Below are 17,809 nucleotides of genomic sequence, written 5' to 3'. Positions count from 1 at the left end.
TAATGGAAGGTCTCCCTTTGGTTGGAGCCATGTGACAGCATATGTTGTGCTACAGCATTTCTCAAATAAGTCACCACCAATAAAATCTGTGCAATTTTGTGACAGGAAATCCAACTCATTTGGAAAAATTTGTGAATCATTACATGTAATATTGCAATGCAGCATTGCGCAATTTCACTTGAAAAATAACACTGCTTTACCCCAGGCTTCTACAGAGCCTGTGTTACAAACAGCCCTCATTTTGTAGCACTTGACAAATTAATGTATCACATGTATGGTACATAGATTTTTGGAGGCTTCAGCATTTCTTTACAGCCATTTTCCCATTGAAAACAGTGCTGATATTCCTCCATGAGTTGATTATCTTCTAGGGATTAATCAAACAGAAAGAGACTTTTAATACTATGAGTTACTAATAATTGAGACTAGAGATTGGTGAACCCGAACAGTAAAGTTTGGTGTCCGAACTGAACACCTACTGTTCGGGCTCAGACACAGAACATGGACTTTACCAGGAGGTCTATGTTACTGCTCGGGGTTGGCCCCCAAACACTGGATGTTTGTCATGCTGTCATGTGCATGACAGTGCAGAAAACATTACTTCTGATCGGTGGTAAAATCAGCGAGAGCCTGCAACTGTGATCAGAGGTATAAAGTTTACCTCCAGTCACTGGCATGGGCTAAGTGGTTTACTGCTCCCATCGGTCTGTGCCTGCTGCCGCTAATAACAGTGAGAGCAGGAGCGGCTGATGGCATATTCATCAGCTGGTGCCTGCACTTTAAATACATTTTTTTTTTTTTAAATGGTGTGGGTTACCCTGTATTTTTGATAATCAGTCAGTCAAAACTGACACCTGGGGGCTGCAACCCTCAACTGTCAGCGTCATAAAGGTTGGTTACAAAGAATAGATGGGTTCTCACACTGTTTTTTAAAATTATATAAATAAATTATTTAAAAAAACGATGTGGGGTCCCCACAGTTTTGACAACCTGCCTTGCTAAAGCAGATAGCTGGGGGCTGGTTTTCTCAGGCTGGCAAGGGGCCATAAATATTAGCCCCCCAGCCAAAAAACAGCCACTGCCCAGAAAAGGCGCATCTATTAGACGCAACAATTCTGGTGCTTTGCCCAGCTCTTTCCACTTGCCCTGTAGCAGTGGCAAGTGGGGTTCATATTTGTGGGGTTGAAGTCACCTTTGTCTTGTCAGGTGACATCAAGCCAATATATAATATATTAAATAAATGCAGCCAGAATAAATTTATTTGAAATAAAACACACTTACTTTTTTATTTCAAAATAACAAGCACAGTCATACTTACCTAATACCTAATTCCACTAAATCCCTTGTCTCCTGTAATGAAAAAAAAAAAAGAAACAGCAATTTCACTCACCTATCCGTAAATCAGTCCCACACCATAATCCATGTCTGGGGGATAAATAGTTTTCAACCTGGACGGTGCCAAGATGCGACCATCCAGGCTCAGAACCACTGGTGAATGAACTGCTACGAGGGCAGCATCAGTGATTAGCGGTGACATCATCAAGGTTACTAACAGTCACTGAAGCTGCGTTCCCAGCCAGGCTGAACTGCGGTAATCTCGATGAGATCCCCGCTAGCATAGTGAGAAAGTCTCACGTCGCAGAGGCGAGTTCACCGCAGTACACCAGGAGAATTTCACTGAGGTGAGTTTAAACACTGGATGTTCAGCCCCCCCATTCACCCCAAGTGAATGGGGTCCGGGTTCGGGTCCGGGTACTGTTTTGGTACCCGAAGCCGAACTTTTTGTAACCGTTCTTCCAAACACACCAGACCCGAACATCCAGGTGTCCGACAATCTCTATTTGGCAGTTATCTAAAGTGTATGGGGGCTATGCTAGTGTTAGTATAAATGACTGGAAGGCCTTTTACTCAATTGTATTACTGTTATTGTTAAAAAAAACAGTGAATCAAGCAAAAGTCCTCCAGTGTAAATACAAGCAGCGATCAAATGATCAGCAAAAAAATCACTCAAATGTCATTGATTAAATCTTTTAAAAATAATTGTTTGTTTAATGGTGTGACAAGCATCTGCTTCTTGTTTTACTATAAACCAAAAGAATTGAAAAAAGACTTGAAACCTCACAAGTGATCATCAGTACATAAAACTCATATGAAAACTGTACAATAAAAATGCATGAATTGCAAACGTTACAAACTTTTTATTGTATATCATTGATTTGCTCTCATTTTAGTAATTTATCTTACTGGGTACAATAAGCCATAATTATATGGAAATGTTACATCTGCTAGATTTTGTACTTCCAAGCAGTGAGTATTTATTAATACATATGACCTAGCAGTTGTAGATAATTATTGTAAGATTCAGGTTACTAAATCATTTTCCATTTTCTTCTGACTGAATTAGCTCTTATCTTTTATGAGAAATATTTGGCTTCATAAACGCTTCCTTAACATTATAATACACAGTTGAAAAGGTCTTTCTTAACCCTAGAACGCATACCTGGGGCCTCGCAGGCCTGCCAGTTTACTTGTTTTCTATTTTCTGTAAAAGTACTTTAGTTAGAATTTTGAAAATCTAGGTAATCCTCAGGTATATAGTTGTTAGTAATTTCCAGTTATTCATATATTTTTATGTTACAGACATTTCGGTATAACAACCTTTTTTTGGGACTACCCCATATTCACGCACCTGGGGCCTTTTAGGCCTGTACTAGGTTTACATGTGATACACAGATTTGCTTATCAAGGCAAATTACAGAGGCAATGATCCGATGTGGAATACGCTTTCTGGAACATCCAGAGCAAAGAGAAAAAAAGAAAGCGCTGTTATATTTGTCCAGCAAAGAAGGAAAGAAAATCGGAGCGTTTCTGTTCTACTTGCGGACAAAATGTATGCAAGGAACATTCAGCCGAAAAAATAATATGCGAGAATTGTCGGGGGAATATGTAAAGTTACAAATAAATATTCCTGCACCAAGTTTGCTACAACCAAAAAATGTTTTCATAAAAAAATTGCATATAGAATGCCTATATTTGGCGTGCCCGTTTACTTACTTTTTTGTTGTTTTATGCACATAATTATGTTTTGAAATATACACATTTTAGGCTGTGTTCCCAGTAGCGCTGGGGTTCGCCAGAAGGGGATCCATAATGGATCTGACCTCCTGGTAACTCCAGGATTCCGCCAGCCTTAGCTGGGGTCACCAGGAGGTCTGAACCATTACGGATCCCCTCCTGGCGGAACCAAGCGCTAGTTGGAATGCATCCTTACCTTGCAATTGTAAAATACATTTTGAAAAGTATTTTTATTTGAGTTATTCCATGATAATTGTAAACAGGCCTAAAAGGCCCCAGGTGCGTGAATGTGTAGATTTCTATGGGTATGCGTTTTAGGGTTGAAAAGCACCTATCAAAGTTAGTTTTAAACAAAACCTTTGCATAAAAGTAAGCATACTGCTTTTATATGATGACAATTCCTTCTGAATGTAATATATTGTGTTCAGACGTATCCCCAGCTTGTCTTAATGTTTTTTTTTAATAAAGTGTTATGGCTTTGTTTACCAGTAAGGTGAGGAAAGCATCAGTTTGCTTCACCCTTGGTTTTACCCTTTGTCCCCTATACAGAGATCTGGACTTTGCCACTTGGAGTCCCAAGTTGACGAATCTTGAAGTAGTCATCTGACTAGTGCTTTATAGCTGATCAGCAAGACACAGTCAAAAGTAAAGCTGGGCCATATACACAAATTAGGCAACCAGACATCAATGTATGGGATAAAGCAAAACGCAGGCCAGAAACAAAACAAGGTCAATATCCAGCAGTTACACAACAAATCTCTCCTTCAGACCCTGGGATCCATATCAATGTGTAAAAGAAAGAATTAAAATAAAAAATAGGGATATACTCACCCTCCGACGCAGCCTGGACTTTACCGCCGTAACCGGGAGCCGTTGTACCTAAGAATGCGCGCTTGCAGGGCCTTAGATGAGGTCACTGCGTTCTGATTGGTCCGTAGCGGTCGCGTGACCGCTACGCGACCAATCACAAAGCAGTGACGTCTTCTAAGGTATTTCAAGCGCTTGAAAGACCTTAGGTGACGTCACTGCTTTGTGATTGGTCGCGTAGCGGTCACGCGACCGCTACGGACCAATCAGAGCGCATTGACCTCATCTAAGGCCCTGCAAGCGCGCATTCTTAGGTACAACGGCTCCCGGTTACGGCGGTAAAGTCCAGGAGCCGCCGGAGAGGTGAGTATATCCCTATTTTTTATTTTAATTCTTTATTTTACACATTGGTATTAATCCCGATACCGATTCCCGATACCACAAAAGTATCAGATCTCGGTATCGGAATTCCGATACCCGCAAGTATCGTCCGATACCCGATACTTGCGGTATCGGAATGCTCAACACTACTCAGGAACGCTTCAACGGATCCTAGCGGTTCTGAGATTCTTTTTTCGTGACATATTATGCTTTATGTTAGTGGTAAATTTAGGTCGATAATTTTTGTGTTTATTTGTGAAAAAAATGGAAATTTGGCTAAAATTTTGAAAATTTATCAAATTTCAAATTTTGAATTTTTATTCTGTTAAACCAGATAGTTATGTGACACAAAATAGTTAATAAATAACATTACTCAAATGTCTACTTTACATCAGCACAATTTTGGAAACAAATTTTTTTTTACTAGGAAGTTAAAAGGGTTAAAATTTGACCAGCGATTTCTCATTTTTACAACAAAATTTACAAAACCATTTTTTTAAGGGACCACCTCACATTTGAAGTCAGTTTGAGGGGTCTACACGGCTGAAAATACCCAAAAGTGACACCATTCTAAAAACTGCACCTCTCAAGGTGCTCAAAACCACATTCAAGAAGTTTATTAACCTTTCAGGTGCTTCCCAGCAGCAGAAGCAACATGTTAGGAAAAAATGAACATTTAACTTTTTAGTCACAAAAATGATTTTTTAGCAACAATTTCTTTATTTTCCCAAGGGTAAAAGGAGAAACTGGACCCCAAAAGTTATTGAACAATTTGTCCTGAGTACGCTGATACCCCATATGTGGGGGAACCACTGTTTGGGAGCACGACAGGGCTCAGAAGGGAAGGAGCGCCATTTGACTTTTTCAATGAAAAATTGGCTCCAATCTTTAGCGGACACCATGTCACGTTTGGAGAGCCCCTGTGTTCCTAAAGATTGGAGTTCCCACACATGTGACCCCATTTTGGAAACTAGACCCCCAAAGGAGCTTATCTAGATGCATAGTGAGCACTTTGAACCCCCAAATGCTTCACAAATAGATCTGTAAAAATGAAAAAGTACTTTTTTTTCATCAAAAAAAATTTTAGCCTCTATTTTTTCATTTTAGCATGGGCAAAAGGATAAAATGGATCCTAAAATGTATTGGGCAATTTCTCCTGAGTACAGAAATACCTCACATGTGGGGGTAAACCACTGTTTGGGCACACGGCAGGTCTCGGAAGGGAAGGAGCGCCATTTGACTTTTTGAATGAAAAATTGGCTCCAATCGTTAGCGGACACCATGTCGCATTTGCAGAAGCCCTGATGTACCTAAACAGTAGAAACCCCCCAAAAGTGACCCATTTTGGAAACTAGACCCACCAAGAAACTTATCTAGATGTGTGGTGAGCACTTTGAACCCCCAAGTGCTTCACAGAAGTTTGTAATGCAGAGCTGTGAAAATAAAAAAAATCTTTTTCTTTCCTCAAAAATTATTTTTAGCAAGCAATTTTTTATTTTTTCAAGGGTTGCAGGAGAAATTGGACCTCAAAAGTTGTTGTCCAGTTTGTTCTGAGTACGCTGATACCCCACATGTGGGGGGGAACCACTGTTCCTGTTGGGCACACGTCCGGGCTCGGAAGGGAAGTAGTGGTGTTTTGGAATGCAGACTTTGATAGAATGGTCTGCGGGCATAATGTTACGTTTGCAGAGCCCCTGATGTGGCTGAACAGTAGAAACCCCCCACAAGTGACCCCATTTTGGAAACTAGACCCCCAAGGAACTTATCTTGATGTGTAGTTAGCACAGTGCTTCACAGAAGTTTATAACGCAGAGCAGTGAAAATAAAAAATCTTTTTATTTTTCTCAAAATTGATTTTTTTAGTCCGCAATTGTTTATTTTCACAAGGGTAACAGGAGAAATTGGACCACACAAGTTGTTGTCCAGTTTGTCCTGAGTACGCTGGTACCCCATTTGTGGGGGTAAACCACTATTTGGGCACACGTCGGGGCTCGGAAGGGAAGTAGTGACGTTTTGAAATGTAGACTTTGATGGAATGGTCTGCGGGTGTCATGTTACGTTTGGAGAACCCCTGATGTGCCTAAACAGTAGAAACCCCCCACAAGTGACCCCATTTTGGAACATAGACCCCCCAAGGAACTTATCTAGATGTGTGGTGAGTAGGGTTGAGCGACTTTTATTTTTATAGGATCGGGTCGGGTTTCACAAAACCCGACTTTCTCAAAAGTCGGGTCGAGTGAAATCAGCCGATCCTATAAAAAAGTCGGGGTCGGGGTCGGCCGAAACACGAAACCTAATGCAGTGCAATGGGATACTATGGTTCCCAGGGTCTGAAGGAGAGGAAACTATTCCTATTAGGTATATACTCATCCTTGGACGCGCCCTGCTTCTTTCCGGCAGCCTTCCTTCCTAAGAATGAGCGCGTGAAGGACCTTAGATGACGTCGCGGCTTGTGATTGGTCGCGTGACCGCCCTTGTGACCGCTCATGTGACCAATCACAAGCCGCGACGTCACCGCAGGTCATTCACGCGCTCATTCTTAGGATGGAAGGCTGCCGGTTAGTACCAGGGCGCGTCCGAGGGTGAGTATATCAATATTTTTTATTTTGATTCTTTATTTTACACTTAAATATGGATTCCGATACCGATTCCCGATATCGCAAACATATCGGAACTCGGTATCGGAATTCCGATACCAGATTCAGAAGTTCGCCGACCTCATGGTCGACCCCACACAGGGGTCGGGTTTCATGAAACCCAACTTTTCCAAAAGTCGGTGACTTCTGAAAATGGCCGACCCATTTCGCTCAACCCTAGTGGTGAGCACTTTGAACTCCCAAGTGCTTCACAGAATTTTATAACGTAGAGCCGTGAAAATAAAAAATCATTTTTTTCCCCACAAAAATAAATTTTTAGCCCCAATTTTTTATTTTCCCAAGGGTAACAGGAGAAATTAGACCCCAAAGTTGCTCTGCAATTTTTTGTGAGTTTGCTTATGCCCCATATGTTTGGGTAAACCATTGTTTGGACACACTTCGGGACTCGGAAGGGAGGGAGTACCATTTGACTTTTTGAACGCAAGATTGGCTGGAATCAATGGTGGTGCAATGTCGCGTTTGGGACCCCTGATGTGCCTAAACACTGGAAACTCCTCAATTCTAACTCCAACACTAACCCCAACACACCCCTAACCCTAATCCCAACCCTAAGCATAACCCTAACCGCAACCCCATCCCCAACATACCACTAACCCTAATCCCAACCCTAACCCTAACCACAAGCCTAACCCTAACCCCAACACACCCCTAACCCTAATTTTAACCCTAATTCCAACCTCAACTCTAATCTCAACCCTAACTCTAATTCCAACCCTAACCCTAAGGCTATGTGCCCATGTTGCGGATTTGTGTGTGGATTTTTCCGCACTGTTTTTGAAAAATCCACAGGTAAAACACTCTGCATTTTACCTGCGGATTTCCTGTGGTTTTCCACCTGTGGATTCCTATTGAGCAGCAGGTGTAAAACACTGCGGAATCCGCAAAAGAATTGACATGCTGCAGAAAATACAACTCAGTGTTTCCGTGTGGTATTTTCCACACAATGGGCACAGCGGATTTGGTTTTCCATAGGTTTACATGGTACTGTACAATGCATGGAAAACTGCTGCGAATCCGCAGTGGCCAATCCGCAGCGGATCTGAAGACAAATCCGCACAGTGTTCACATACCCTAATTCCAACTCTAACCCTAATTGCAACCCTAACCCTAGTTCTAACCCTAATCCTAACCATAGCCCTAACCCTACCCCTAACCCTAGCCCTAACCCTAACCCTAGCTCTAACCCTAACCCTAGTGGAAAAATAAAAATAAATATATTTTCTTTATTTTATTATTTTTCCCTACCTGTGGGGGTGATAAAGGGGGGTTATTTACTATTTTTTTTATTTTGATCACTGTGATAGGTTGTATCACAGTGATCAAAATGTACCTCGGGAATGAATGAATCTGCCGGTTGGCAGATTCAGCGGGCGCACTGGGCATGCACCCTCCATTTTGAAAGATGGCGGCGCCCATCGCTAAAGACCGTTGGCACCGGGAGGGACGCCAGGACGCGGGAGGCACAGAGGGGGTGAGATCAGACAGCGGGGGGGACAGAGGACAGGACGAGGGGACGGAGGACAGGACGGGGGGCGGATGACAGGATGGAGGGGAGAGGAGGCCTAACGGCGGTGGCAGGTCGCCGCTGTCAGTCGGTGGTGGGGGTGGATCGGGGTCTCCAGCCATGGCCGATGATATTGCAGCATCGGCCATTGCTGGATTGTAATATTTCAGCAAGTTTGACTGGTGAAATATTACAAATTGCTCTGATTGGCTGATTCACTTTCAACAGCCAATCAGAGCGATCGTAGCCACGTGTGGGAAAAGCCACCCCCCTTGGGCTGAAGTACCACTCCCCCTGTTCCTGTAGGTCCAGTGAAATTACAGTTAACCCTGTCACCCGACCTGCAGGGACATTGATCATTCTGTGACACAGCATATGCGTCACAGGTCGGATTGGCACCAACTTTCATGAAGCATACGCTGTGTCACAGGTCGGGAAGGGATTAAAATAAAGCACCCAGTGCTCTGACCAGCAAGGTTATCTGATCTAGATTGGCTCACCAGCTGGGAGATCAGATTGGCTTATCAGCCAGGTATACAGATAGACTGGGCAATGTGCAACATAGATAGAGATATGCTAATCGATTTAAAGCAAATCGCCTTTGGCTTAAATTGTCCCCAAAATTTGGGATTTGACATCCCAAATCCAGCAAAATACTGGGCAGCTGCCACTTTGTTGGGTCTAATGGGCCCGAAAGGTGTAAATATACCTGGAAAGGGCCCGGAAAATGTAAATATAATAAACTGGCCTCACATCAGGGCCGGACTGGCCATAGGGCACTTCTGGCAAATGCCAGAAGGGCCGGTGCCAGTGGTGGGCCGCTCGATCCGCCTCCCCCCGCCCCCGCCGTCGCATTCAACTATACCGGCGTATAGACGCCGGTACAGTTGAATGCAATGATGGAGGAGAGAGCGTCTACAGACGCTCCTCTCCCATCATTCCCCGCTCTGCCTCTGACACTGCGGGTGCGCGATGATGTCATATCATCGCGCACCTGCTGTGTCCCGGGCAGACTGCAGCTGCTGAGACAGGAGCAGGAACCAGGAAGCAACGCTGGGCACGAGGAGAGGTGAGGAGAGTTTTTTTTTTTTTCTGGACTGTGGGGCCATTCTCGGAGGAGGTGAGGGGAGGAAGAGAAGAGATGTGGGCTGTATATAGTTCTCTGTGGGCTGTGCTCTGTGCTGTATACTACTGTGTGCTGTATATAGTTCTCTGTGGGCTGTGCTCTGTGCTGTATACTGCTGTGGGCTGTATATAGTTCTCTGTGGGCTGTGCTCTGTGCTGTATACTGCTGTGGGCTGTATATAGTTCTCTGTGGGCTGTGCTCTGTGCTGTATACTGCTGTGGGCTGTATATAGTTCTCTGTGGGCTGTGCTCTGTGCTGTATACTGCTGTGGGCTGTATATAGTTCTCTGTGGGCTGTGCTCTGTGCTGTATACTACTGTGGGCTGTATATAGTTCTCTGTGGGCTGTGCTCTGTGCTGTATACTGCTGTGGGCTGTATATAGTTCTCTGTGGGCTGTGCTCTGTGCTGTATACTACTGTGGGCTGTATATAGTTCTCTGTGGGCTGTGCTCTGTGCTGTATACTACTGTGGGCTGTATATAGTTCTCTGTGGGCTGTGCTCTATACTGCTGTGGGCTGTATATAGTTCTCTGTGGGCTGTGCTCTGTGCTGTATACTACTGTGGGCTGTATATAGCTCTCTGTGGGCTGTGCTCTGTGCTGTATACTGCTGTGGGCTGTATATAGTTCTCTGTGGGCTGTGCTCTGTGCTGTATACTACTGTGGGCTGTATATAGCTCTCTGTGGGCTGTGCTCTGTGCTGTATACTACTGTGGGCTGTATATAGTTCTCTGTGGGCTGTGCTCTGTGCTGTATACTGCTGTGGGCTGTATATAGCTCTCTGTGGGCTGTGCTCTGTGCTGTATACTACTGTGTGCTCTGTGCTATATATAGTTCTCTGTGGGCTGTGCTCTGTGCTGTATACTGCTGTGGGCTGTATATAGTTCTCTGTGGGCTGTGCTCTGTGCTGTATACTGCTGTGGGCTGTATATAGTTCTCTGTGGGCTGTGCTCTGTGCTGTATACTACTGTGGGCTGTATATAGTTCTCTGTGGGCTGTGCTCTGTGCTGTATACTGCTGTGGGCTGTGCTCTGTGCTGTATACTGCTGTGGGCTGTATATAGTTCTCTGTGGGCTGTGCTCTGTGCTGTATACTGCTGTGGGCTGTATATAGCTCTCTGTGGGCTGTGCTCTGTGCTGTATACTACTGTGTGCTCTGTGCTATATATAGTTCTCTGTGGGCTGTGCTCTGTGCTGTATACTGCTGTGGGCTGTATATAGTTCTCTGTGGGCTGTGCTCTGTGCTGTATACTGCTGTGGGCTGTATATAGTTCTCTGTGGGCTGTGCTCTGTGCTGTATACTACTGTGGGCTGTATATAGCTCTCTGTGGGCTGTGCTCTGTGCTGTATACTACTGTGGGCTGTATATAGTTATCTGTGGGCTGTGCTCTGTGCTGTATGCTACTGTGGGCTGTATATAGTTCTCTGTGGGCTGTGCTCTGTGCTGTATACTGCTGTGGGCTGTATATAGTTCTCTGTGGGCTGTGCTCTGTGCTGTATACTACTGTGGGCTGTATATAGTACTCTGGGCTGTGCTCTGTATACTGTGGGCTGTATATAGTTCTCTGTGGGCTGTGCTCTGTGCTGTATATAGTACTCTGTGGGCTGTGCTGTATATAGTACTCTGTGGGCTGTGCTGTATATAGTACTCTGTGGGCTGTGCTGTGTATAGTACTCTGTGGGCTGTGCTGTATATAGTACTCTCTGGGCTGTGCTGTATATAGTACTCTCTGGGCTGTGCTGTATATAGTACTCTCTGGGCTGTGCTTTATATAGTACTCTGGGCTGTGCTGTATATAGTACTCTGGGCTGTGCTTTAAATAGTTCTCTGTGGGCTGTGCTGTATATAGTTCTCTGTGGGCTGTGCTGTATATAGTTCTCTGTGGGCTGTGCTGTATATATTACTTTGTGGGCTGTGCTGTATATATTACTTTGTGGGCTGTGCTGTATATATTACTCTGTGGGCTGTGCTGTATACTACTGTGTGGACTGTGCTGTATACTTCTACGTGGGCTGTGCTGTATACTACTGTGTGGTCTGTGCTATATACTACTGTGTGGTCTGTGCTGAATACTGCTGTGTGGGCTGTGTTATCTACTACGCGAGCTGTGCTATAGTATGCAGGCTGTGCTGTATACTATGCGGTTTGTGCTATATAATATGCGGGCTTTGCTATATACTATGGGGAGTATATTATATTCTATGGGGGAGGCCATGTTATGTACTATGTGGCTGTGTTATATACTATTGTGGGGGTATATTATATTCTATGGGGGAGGCTGCGTTATTTACTATGGGGGGCTGCATTATATTCTATTGGGGGCTACATTATATATTATGGGGAGGTGGGCTGTATTATATTCTATGGGGGTTACATACTCTGGGGTGGCTGCATTATACTCTGTGGGGTGGCTGCATTATACTCTGGGTGGCTGCATTATACTCTGGGGTGGCTGCATTATACTCTGGGGTGGCTGCATTATACTCTGGGGTGGCTGCATTATACTATATGTGGGCTGCATTATACTGTATCGAGGACTATGGGGAATACGTTATACTATATGAAGAACTATGGGGTGCATTATACTATGGGAAGTGAATTGTACTACATGGATGACTGTGGCGGTGCATTATACTATATGGAGCACTATGAGGATTGTATTATGCTATATGGAGGACTATGAGGATTGTATTATGCTATATGGAGGACTATGAGGAGTGTATTATACTATGTGGAGGACTGAGCAGTGTATTTTAATATATGGAGGACTATAGGGAGTGTATTATACTATATGGAGGACTATGGAGCACATTATAATATATGGAGGACTATGGGGTGTATTTTACTAAACAAGTAAAATGCTGCATATTCGGATTGTTTTTGCTGGAACAAAAAGCCTTGTTGTCAGCAGCACATTGCCAGTGTAAACTGTAGATGTGCTGCTGAAAACATGATACTGTATGGTGATCTATTAGTGATCGTTCTGTCTCATCATTATTCCTCGGCTGGTGGAAAGAGGCCGGGAAACAAGCGTTGAACAACTTCAGTATTGTCGATCAAACTCGTTTAGCGGCCTGAACTCAGCGCACGTAAATACAACAGAAAGGCTTCTGTGTGATGTGCAATATGTTAGCATTTGGGGACCCATTTTAAACTTTGCCTAGGGCCCCACTTTGCCTAAAACCGGCCCTGCCTACAAGTGTACAAAGATATTATACAGTCACCATGTGACAAGTGGGCCTGTGTAACTTCAAATGCCAGGGCTGAATTTTAGTCCCAGTCCGGCCCTGCCTCACATGTTATTCTCTCTGATTCAGTTATCTCTTCAGGCATCCAGTCTCTCTTTTTTAGACATCATGACATCACATGAAGCCTAGTTATTGACTATGCATCACGTGATGTCCAGACCCCAGATCATATTAAACATTTAAAACTTTAAAGTCACCTCTCTACGGCCTCCATCCGTTGCTCCCAATTAACTGGTTATCTTGTCTAGCATCCTGTTGCTTTTTCCTCTCTGACCATCTTTTCCAGTGTCTCCAGCAATGACTATATATGGAAAAGAGAGGGCCAAAGATAGGTGAGCATTAATTTTGTATTTTTTTAACAATATGTATCTTATACTGAGGGAAAAAATTGATGCAACTTGAATGTAACTGTTCAATTTCAGTGAATTGAACAAATTTGAATGTTGCAGAAAACTAGGAAAAAAAAGTGCAAGAGGGTTTTATCCAGTTGACAATTAAAGATTTCAAAAATGTATGCTAACCTGATAAGGTTATGCTCACACAATGATACCAAGGCATCAAATCCCAGCAGGTGCAGGTTCACGGGTTCTCAGAACAATAATTTTGCATGGAAAGATAGTTTTGGATATTCTGCGTTGCTGGTAGGTAAAATATTAGATCCAGGCACACACAAATAGGCTTGTGTTTTTTTATTTTGTCTACGCGTTTCAAATTTGTTGGCACTTCGAAATGCGTAGACAAAATAAAAGACCACAAACCTATTTGTGTTTGCCTAGATCTACCATTCTACCTAAAAGCAGCGTGGAATATCCACAGCTCTGTTTTTATGCGAAATTGAATGTTGGCATATTTGCTCATTACTTATCCCCACCAACTTCCCAACAGATTCTACAACAAAGTAACAGCACAGGTGCATAGCAAGGTATGTAAATGACAAGGAAAACCTGTATTTCGATAAAGCTGTTAAAATTAGATCTTATTTAGCGATTTGCATATGCTAAGAAATACAATAGATAAAAAATGCTTTCTTCATACTTAAGCCATGCTTGAAGGCTTACATTAGTTAACTCATTAACTTCTACCATAAACACTAATTTTCTGCCAGAAATGACATTGAGACTGACATCGTTCAGAAAAACATATCTCATACTTTGACCGATATTAGAGATTCAGTAAGTAATAGTATACCATTAGTGGAGATCAAGAACTAGTTTTTATTTATTTTTACTCACAGCACTTTACAGACTTTATCATCACTGTCCCCATTGGGACTCACAATCTAAAGGAGGAAACCAGAGTACCCAGAGGAAATCCATACAAACACATGGAGAACATACAGTACAAACTCCTATCAAATGTTGTCATGGGTGGGATTTGAACCTAGGATTACGGCACAGCAAAACAACAGTGCTAACCACTGAGCCACCATATTGCTCAAACAAAAGACCTATGGTACTTTTCCAAGTATCATGTCCCTTTGACCTACAGCTTGGAGGTAACTGTAACACTGAACCAAGACTCACACATAAAAGATGCATATATACTTTAATACACGCAAATAAGTATTTAAGTACTTTAATTTACAAGGTTTCTGCTTTAGATCTCTGGTTTTCTGAACAAGAAAAACAGTCCATACATTTTACATTTATTGATTTTTTAATCTATTTTTAGAGAATATGGAATAAGACCATTGTATCTTCCTTAATCTTTAAATATTTTCTATGCTTACCTAATCTAAATGTTCGCAGTTGCCACATTGAAATTACATTTAATGATAGAACTTGAAGGGACATATTGTATATGACAGCTTTTTGACAAATGTTTTCATTTAATTTCTACTATCTAAATTTGTCTCATTTGTTGGCATTTCTCTAGTTATGTCAAGTTACATTCTATTTGAATGAATCATAAAAAATAATGATATCGTTCAACTGTGTTAATTTACCGTAAGTAAAAGTTGGATTCATCGTGTTGAAATAAAAAAAAAAATAATAAACTTTGACAAATTCATTGGGATAACCACGGATCTTAGGAATGAGAGGCTAGTTTATGTTGTTTCTAAGCAGAGAAAAACAGATAAAGAGCTGAGTTGAACCCATTTTTATTGTTACTGTCTAGAGGTTTGACTTTTCTCAATTATAAATATAACAGGGGCAATGTTTGTGGTTATCTGGCACATTAAATATGACTACCATGGACAGGCTTGACACTAGCCCCTCCACTTACCAATTTCCAGGGTTTGTCCTAGCCTTCATATTTCTGTTCAGTGATCTGGATTTATGCAAGGACACCTGGGTTGGGTCCATGAGAATGCTGTTTGGTAGTGGTTCAGACTGACAGGAGCTTTTGGGTAACTGGGTCAGAAACACGAGGGCAGACAAAATCAGAGGGCAGAAAAATCATCATTAAGCAAGTCAAGATTAAAACAGGAGTAACACAGGCTAAACAGACTGGACAAGAGATGTGAACAAGAGATGATAATAATATCTCTGGCAGCTCTCAACAGTAAGCTGGGAGAATAGTAGGGTGTGGTGCTGACCCATTGGCCAAAGCAGTTAGCTGATTGCTCCAGATGGATAGAACACACACAAATTCTGCCCGACTGGATGTCAATACAGGTCCCAGCCGCCCTAGTCTTGGTGGTTGAACAAAGCCTGTGAAACTCAAAGTTTCTTGTCCTGACATCTCCATCGCCAGCCATGCCCACTGATGAATACAGAGGTGCATGGTAATGGAAGCAGATGTCGTAAGAGAAGATCTGGAAGAGATATGACAATAAATTAATAACATATCCTAGTAATAAACTATCTCATTGTAATATGGAAATGACCTTTTAATGTTCTCTTCCAACTATCTTTGAACTCTCCTTGGTTTTCATCAAGCCCATATTCAAAGCAATAAAGAAAAAACCTAGCACTCAACTGATGCGTATGTGAAGTTTTATTGTAGCACCCAACAAATGTTTCGGTCCATCATACGGACCTTCATCAGTTACGTACTAAACTGAAGCTCGGGCATAGGAGACAGTAATGTCTCAGGGCACATATACCTGCAGCGTCTTATTAGAGTGCTGGACCGGTGTAAATACTGTTGGAGACAGTCCACCGCGTCTGACAGCGGCACATCATACACCAGGTCTCCAACAGTATTTACACCGGTCCAGCACTCTAATAAGACGCTGCAGGTATATGTGCCCTGAGACATTACTGTCTCCTATGCCCGAGCTTCAGTTTAGTACGTAACTGATGAAGGTCCGTATGATGGACCGAAACGTTTGTTGGGTACTACAATAAAACTTCACATACGCATCAGTTGAGTGCTAGGTTTTTTCTTTATTTAGATTAAGGTGTGGGAGCCTACCTTAGCACCATCCGAACAGTAGTGCACACGTTATTTACTATTCATATTCAAAGCAATGGCCTTCTCTTTTCTCCGCAGGGTTCACCATTACTGACCTCCTTCTTTTGTCCATTCTCATCTACTTCAAAGCACGTTACTTTTGTAACATATCTCAGTCTCTTGGCACTTCCTGACAAAACATAATGCAACTCTAAGGGCATATTTACATGATTATTGTGATTGAGTGTTGTCAGGTACACTGTTTTAAGAAAAATTGTGCAGTTCAAGCAAGCTGACAATAACTCATTTGTTGGATGACATAATATTTGGTGCTGCACAAAAGATCATCATTCTCAAAAGCCCATTGTCTTTTGTAGTCACGTCTTTCCTGATGTCAGGTTGGCCTGAGTAAACAGGCTATTAAACGACTGCCAGCAGGTAAACAGACCCTTACATTTCTAAAATTCTGAAACTATTTTAAGAATTTTTTTCTGTATGGCTGGAGTTAGTATTGTAACTACCACTATATAATTATACTTCAAAGACTTTTTTCACATGCTCAGTATTTGGTCAGTATTTTACATCAGTATTTGTAAGTCAAAACGAGGAGTGGGTGAAAAATGTAGAAGTGGTGCACATGATTGTATCATACTTTTCCTCTGATTTTGGTTTATAAATACGGATATGAAATATTGACCAAATAATGAACGTGTGAATGTAACCTAAGGCTACTTTCACACTAGCGTCGTTCGCTGCACGTCGCAATGCTTCGTTTTGGAGAAAAAACACATCCTGCAAAGTTGCACGCAGGATGGGTTTTTTCTCCGTAGACTTTCATTAGCGACGCATTGCGGCGGATTGCCACACGTCGCATCCATCGTGCGAAGGATGCGTCGTGTTTTGGCGGACCATCGGCACAAAAAATGGTTCCATGTAACTTTTTGTGCGTTGAGTCTGCCATTTTCGACCACGCATGTGCGGCCAAAACTCCGCCCCCTCCTCCCCAGAACTCACAATGGGCAGTGGATGTGTTGTAAAACTGCATCCGCTGCCCACGTTGTGCTACTTTAACACACTGTCCGTCGGTTCGTCGGGCCAACGGTGACTAGTGTGAAAGTAGACGAACTGTCTGCATCACCTGAGCTTGATGGTTCTTTCCTCAGAATGTGCTGTGAACTAAGGAGGAATATGCTGTAGACCAATTTTCAAAATTGTTTAGAAAAATACAGTGACTTATTTGAATCCTAAAATGCTTCATCATTTTGAACAATATTCTGGTATAAAGTTTGTCTGTCAATAGGTAAGGAGGAGAAAAGTATCCAAGATGCCCCAAAACAGCAACTAAGACAACCAAGAAATTGTATAAGGAAGATAATTGCCAAATACATTTAGAAAGATGGGCTTCACCTATGACACAACAAACCACCCGCTGATAATTTTGGTGCAGCTTCTGCCTGCCTGGTAGCTTTCTAATTTTGAGACAATAATAGTACAATCAATCTCCTCCATTATCTACAACATTGATTTTTCCAATGAATGGTTAATTTTTTCTAGTATTGTCTATTGTCAGAACTTTTCAGTTTCATGGGTTGCTGAACTGATTAAAGAGCCCAATTTATTATATTATTGACAGTGGCAAAATATTCTATACCATTTTCTATTCATTTGGCTCAT

General features: G+C 42.4%; 1 protein-coding gene across 1 annotated transcript in view; it reads left to right on the top strand.

Moving 5' to 3' along the window:
• Positions 1 to 17,809, top strand: part of GALNT17 (polypeptide N-acetylgalactosaminyltransferase 17) — an 828,236-nt gene that overhangs the window by 170,060 nt on the left and 640,367 nt on the right. The window lies entirely within an intron of this gene.

The sequence above is a fragment of the Ranitomeya variabilis genome, chromosome 3 (genome assembly GCF_051348905.1).
Source record: "Ranitomeya variabilis isolate aRanVar5 chromosome 3, aRanVar5.hap1, whole genome shotgun sequence".
In the NCBI taxonomy this organism is placed as follows: domain Eukaryota; kingdom Metazoa; phylum Chordata; class Amphibia; order Anura; family Dendrobatidae; genus Ranitomeya; species Ranitomeya variabilis.
The sequence above is the reverse complement of the archived record's forward strand: the minus strand, read 5'-3'. Positions and strand labels throughout refer to the sequence as shown.